This window comes from Chrysochloris asiatica, unplaced genomic scaffold, assembly GCF_000296735.1.
Source record: "Chrysochloris asiatica unplaced genomic scaffold, ChrAsi1.0 scaffold00309, whole genome shotgun sequence".
In the NCBI taxonomy this organism is placed as follows: domain Eukaryota; kingdom Metazoa; phylum Chordata; class Mammalia; order Afrosoricida; family Chrysochloridae; genus Chrysochloris; species Chrysochloris asiatica.
This window is the reverse complement of record NW_006408827.1, coordinates 2903370-2909386: the sequence shown is the minus strand read 5'-3', so window position 1 is coordinate 2909386 and position 6017 is coordinate 2903370. Positions and strand designations below refer to the sequence as shown.

The following is a 6017-nucleotide window of genomic DNA, read 5'->3' as shown; positions in this document are numbered from 1 at the left end:
GCCAGCCAAAGATCTCAAGTTGTTGGTGTGCAAGAGATGAGACAGTAACACTTGCAGTTCTTGATGGAGTTCCTGTAGAGCTAGGTGTTGTCTGCTCTATACAGTCACTCTTGAGGTATTTCTTTCAGATCCCAAAGAAGCTGAGGGATCATGGTATTTCCATCCCAGAGTGCAGTTGTGGCTGGCCAGAATAAGATATGCAGTTTTGAAGTAAGCCACATGTTATTCCAGGTGTCAGGGTTAGTACTGTTAAATCCCCACTCTCTTTGATGTGACTCCTAACACTTAAAGAGCAACAACTTCATGGATGAAAGTTGGGTACACCTCTGGTCACAAGAATCATGTGAAGTACAAGAAAAAAAATTGCACCTTTCTCTGCCAGTAAGGAACCTTGGAGTCCTGGTGTGGCACTGTGGGTTATTGCCCCAGACTGCAAAGACGTTTGAACTGCAAGGTCAGTGGTTCAAGCTCACCAGCTGCTCCTTGGAAACCCGTTATGGGTCGTTATGGGTCGGAACCGACTTGATGGCTCTTTACAACAACAACAACAACAAAGGAAATTCTGGTGTGGTGCTGTGGGTTAATGCGCCAGACTGCAGATGTTTGAACTGCAAGTTTAGCCTTTCAAAATCAGTCGCTTCTCGGAAACACTATACAGGGTTGCTAAGGGTCGGAACCGACTCAACCACACTTCACAATAACTTCTGCCAATAAGTGATATGCCTTTGCACCACCTATTATCCACTGGCCTTCAGTGTCACTAGAGAAAGTTCAAGATGGCCACACTGATCCTGGTTGGCATAGATCACCAATGACATGTCTTTCCCTACTCTCACCTCACGTGTATGTTCAGCAGCTTCTTTTAGTTAGGGCTGGGCCAGTGCTGGCCAGAGTAAGGTCTGCAGGCTTGGAGCAGGCCCACCCAAATCCAATTTCTGGGTTCTATAAAGATAGCTTTCCACTCACCCCAGTGGGGTTCACAATTGCATTGCCCACCTCGATGAGGCTGTCAGGAGAGTGGGAGGTTCACTGGAGTTGTATGTGGTTGGGATTTGCCTTGTCTTTAGCCAGTGTGGAAGTGTGGGGAACAACAAAAAAATGCATCTTTATCTGTGAGTCACCAGTATGTTTCTGCAAAGCCAATATGTTGTTTTGTCTCTGAAGCTGCTTAAATAAATTTAAGATAGCTGAGCCATATCTGGTTGGCTGGCATATGTCACCAGTCTGTTACAATGTGAAAACAGAATTGCTATTGGAAATCTGTTTGAAATTAGGATCTTCCTCTTACCACAGTTCTTTATTGATATGCTTAAAATACTATTTTCTTGTTAAGTGTCATTAGTGAGTTCTAACTCATAGCAACCCTGGACAGGGTTTCTGAGGCTGTAAATCTTTACAGGACGAGACAGCCTCATCTTTCTCCTATGGAAAAGCTGGTAGTTTCGAACTTCTGACTTTAAGGTTTGCAGCCCAATTCATAACCACTACCTTCCTGGTATATACTGTTATTGTTCTTGTACTCAGTAAATAGATACAGAAAAAAGAATCCATTGAAGCATAACTATACTTATATATTAAAAAGTACAAGCTTAGCTTTTTCACAATGGGTTTGCTACCATAATACAGGTGTTGGTGAAAACCATTGCAAAACATAAACCAAAATAGGAAAGGAAAAGACCCATATCAACATTGTCGTTATTGGACACATCAACTCCAGCAAGTCAACCATTACTGGTGACCTGATCTGCAAATGTGGTGGAATTGACAAAAGAACCATCGAAAAAGTTGAGAAGGAAGTTGCTGAGATGGGGAAGGGCTCCTTCAAGTATGCCTGGGTCTTGGATAAACTGAAAGCTGAACGTGAGCGAGGCATCACCATGGATATCTCCCTGTGGAAAATTAAGACCAGCAAGTAGTATGTGACCATCACTGATGCCCCAGGACACAGAGACTTTATCAAAAACATGATTACAGGAACCTCACAGGCTGACTGTGCTGTCCTGATTATTGCTGCTGGTGTTGGAGAATTTGAAGCTGATATCTCTAAGAATGGGCAGATGTGTGAACATGGCCTTCTGACTTACACACAGGGTGTGAAACAGCTAATTGTTGGTGTTTATAAAATGGATTCCACTGAGCCATCCTATAGCCAGAAGATATATGAGGAAATCATTAAGTAAGTCAGCAGCTACATTAGGAAATTTGGCTACAACCCTGACACAGTAGCATTTGTGCCAATTTCTGGTTGGAATGGTGACAACATGTTAGAGCCAAGTGCTAACATGTCTTGGTTCAAGGGATGGAAAGTCACCTGTAAGGATGGCAATGCCAGTGGAACTACATTGCTTGAAGCTCTGGATTCATCCTGCCACCAACTTGTCCATCTGATAAGCCCCTGCGTCTGCCTTTCCAGGATGTTTACAAAATTGGTGGTATTGGCACAGTCCCTGTGGGCCGAGTGGAGACTGGTGTTCTCAAACCAGGCATGGTGGCAACCTTTGCTCCTGTCAATGTTACCACTGAAGTTAAATCTGTTGAAATGCACCATGAGGCTTTGAGTGACGCCCTGCCTGGGGACAATGCAGGCTTCAATGTAAAGAATGTCTCTGTTAAAGATCTTCACTGTGGCAATGTGGCTGGTGACAGCAAAAATGATCCACTAATGGAAGCAGCTGGCTTCACTGCACAGGTGGTCATCCTGAGCCATCCAGACCATATCAGTGCTGGATATGCATCTCTGATGGATTGTCACACAGCTCACATTGCTTGCAAGTTTGCTGAGCTCAAGGAGAAGATTGATCGCCGGTCTGGTATGAAGCTAGAAGATGGAGATGGCCCCAAATGCTTGAAGTCTAGTGATGCTGCCGTTGTTGACATGGTTCCTGGGAAGCCTATGTGTGTTGAAAACTTCTCTGGCTACCCTCCTTTGGGTCATTTTGCTGTTCGTGACATGAGACAGACTGTTGCTATGGGTGTCATCAAAGCAGTGGACAAAAAGGCTGCTGGAGCTGGCAAAGTCACCAAGTCTGCTCAGAAAGCTCAGAAGGCTAAATGAATATTACCTTTAACACCTGCCACTCCAGTCTTAATCAGTGGTGGAAGAACAGTTTCAGAACTGTCTGTCTCAATTGATTATTTAAGTTTAATAGTAAAAGACTGGTTAATGATAACAATGCATTGTAAAACCTTCAGAATGTGGACCATTTGTTTCTTTTTGTGTGTGTGGCAGTTTTAAGTTATTAGTTTTTAAAATAAGTACTTTTTAAATAGATACAACTTGAACAAAAATTTGTCACAGAATTTGAGACCCATTAAAACAAAGTTTAATGAGAAAAAAAAAAAGTACAAGCTTAATATTGACTTACTGGGCAACATGAAAACATGTATCCTTCTAATAAGGGTGTTGTGTTGTTGTTGTTATGTGCTGTGGAGTTGGTTCCAACTCATAGTGACCCTGTACATGGTATTTGAGGCTGTAAATCTTTAAGGGAGCAGAAAGCCTCATCTTCTCCCACAGAACAGCTGGTAGTTTTGAACTGCTGACCCTGAGGTTAGTATCCCAATTCGTAACCACTATGCTACTAAACTAAGGGTGTAGAGCAAATAAATTTCTAAATAGGTTTGTGAGAGTATTTTGAGCAGATGTTTTAAGTACATTTGGTTATCTCTAAGAAAATAATTTTCAAGCAGAGAGGATAGAAAAGGCATAGGTTTTGAGGCAGGTATAACTGCCTATTCACTATATAAAGTAGAATGGGATAAGATTAAGCCAAAGAAGTACTAGAATTTAAATAAGACACTAACTTATATAAAACAGTATCAACTTTGTTTTTTGTTCTGAATAAGATGGAAAACTAATGGAGTGAATTGAATGATAGATAAGATTTGTCAAAATCTTTTAAATGAATCATGGAAAAACAAAGCAGAGGGAAGAAAGGGGATAATAAAAAGATAAATTGAAGAATTATTGAAATGATAGAATTTGGATTTGGACCAGAATGTTAGAAGTAAAATTTGTGGAAAGTTGACGCACAACAGCTTTTTTTTTTTTTTTTTTTTTCAAATGTAAAACCAACACAGAAAGAAACTTTTGTTGTTGTTTGTTTACTTTGGGCAACAGGGCTAATGGAGTGATCATTGTTGATGTTGATAAGTGCTGTGGAGTCAGTTCTAACTCATAGTGATCCAGAGGAACAGCTGGTGTGTTTGAACTGCCAACCTTGTGGTTCATAGTCAGTGCTGGACCACAGTGCTACACCAGATAAAATAAGATAAACTGAAACAGGAACAGTTTCAGGAGAGAAATCAGAAGTTTGATTTGGAATTTTCAATCTAATTCTTCTTTCATAATTAAGTACAGAGATGTCCAAGCTGCAGATGGATTTGTCTTTTAAAACTAAGTTTTGAAAGATACTTATGCTAGAGTCATGAACTTGGAATTTAAATGGTAAAGAATTATAAAGAATAATAAAGAATGCAAGCAAAAATAAAGCTACAAGACTTGATAAGATGACAAAAGAGAGTGTATTTAGAGAGAAAAAGACATCAAAATCTGCAGATAGGAGTAGTCTAATATAAACAATCAGGAAAGGTTAGAAAATCAATAAAGGAAGCTTAAATGAAGAAAATGTTTCAAAGATGAATACCTTATCACATCTGGCAATACTCCTGGGATTACAACAATTTGGTAAAATTGGGTCTAATAATTTTCTTGGTTTATTGATATAAGCTTGAACTTCACTTGAACAGATTTAAAGGAGAATGAGATTCCATAACTCACATGGCATAATGTAAAGAAAAATATTTAACAGGTATTGTATTTTTAAGTATTTAACTTAGCATTTATCGAATTAAATATTTAGCATTTATCAAACAAAACTTTCACACTAATTCCTTCCATCATTGCATATTTCAAAAGTGACTAAAGGACAGTTTCTTCACACAAGTAATGACTTTATTTGAATAGAAGTGGATTGTGCTGTCTGTCCTAGGAAAATATTGATGGGGAATGTTGCCTGAGTTCCCATATAGTAGTGTAGACAATGGAATCATGAAGCGGCATAGGTCATTAAGCCAGCACAGGTAAGTTGGCACAGTGACACATTGGACAATGGTGTAAAATAAAGTTTAAAAATGATGAAATTGAAGAGTGTTCTGCGGGAGAAAGAGAAGGCTTTCTGCTCCCGTAAAGATTTACAGCCTCGGAAACCCTGTAGAGGGTCGCTATGAGTCGGAACTGACTCCACGGCACACAAAAATAACAACAGCATCAACATTTTTAGTCTGAAATTGATCATGCATGAAATCAAGCTGTATTGAAAATTATTGGTATTGGAATGTAAAGGTTGGAAAAAAAGAGTAAGGATCAGTAGCTGGAAAATATGACCTTGGTGGAAAAAATGGTTCTGGAGTTCTCATGATAGAATTTAGCAAGACCACTGATTTATTCATTGCAAATTCCTTTTTTTTCAATAACATAAATGGCAACTATATACATGAACCTTGCCAGATGCAATGAACATCAATCAAATTAACTACATGTTGGAAAGACAATGGAGAAGCTCAATGTCATCAGCCAAGGGCCATGGCTCACTGTGGAACAGAACATCTATTGTTAATATGCATGTTCAGGATGAAGCTGAAGGAAATAAAAATAATCAACAAGAGTCAAAATGCTACCTTTATTCCTATTGAATTTAGAGACCATATGAAGAAGAGATTTGGTACATTAGACACTAATATCAGAAGACAAAAGGAGTTGTGGAATTACATCAAGAACATAACACATGAAGAAAGCAAAAGGTCATTAGAAAGATAGAAAGAAAATACCAAAATGGATTTCAGAAGAGACTCTGAAACTTGCTCTTAAATGTAAAGACACTAATGTGAATTGAAGAAATGATGAAGTAAAGTGCTGAACAGAAAATTTCCAAGAGTAATTTCAGAAGACAAAGTAAAGTATTATAATAAATTTGCAAAGACTTCCCAGCAATCAACAAAGAATTCCCCCTACCCCC

General features: G+C 39.0%; 1 pseudogene; it reads left to right on the top strand.

Moving 5' to 3' along the window:
- Positions 1-1667: 1667 nt before the first annotated feature.
- On the top strand, positions 1668-3055 carry LOC102824557 (annotated as a pseudogene).
- Positions 3056-6017: the final 2962 nt, after the last annotated feature.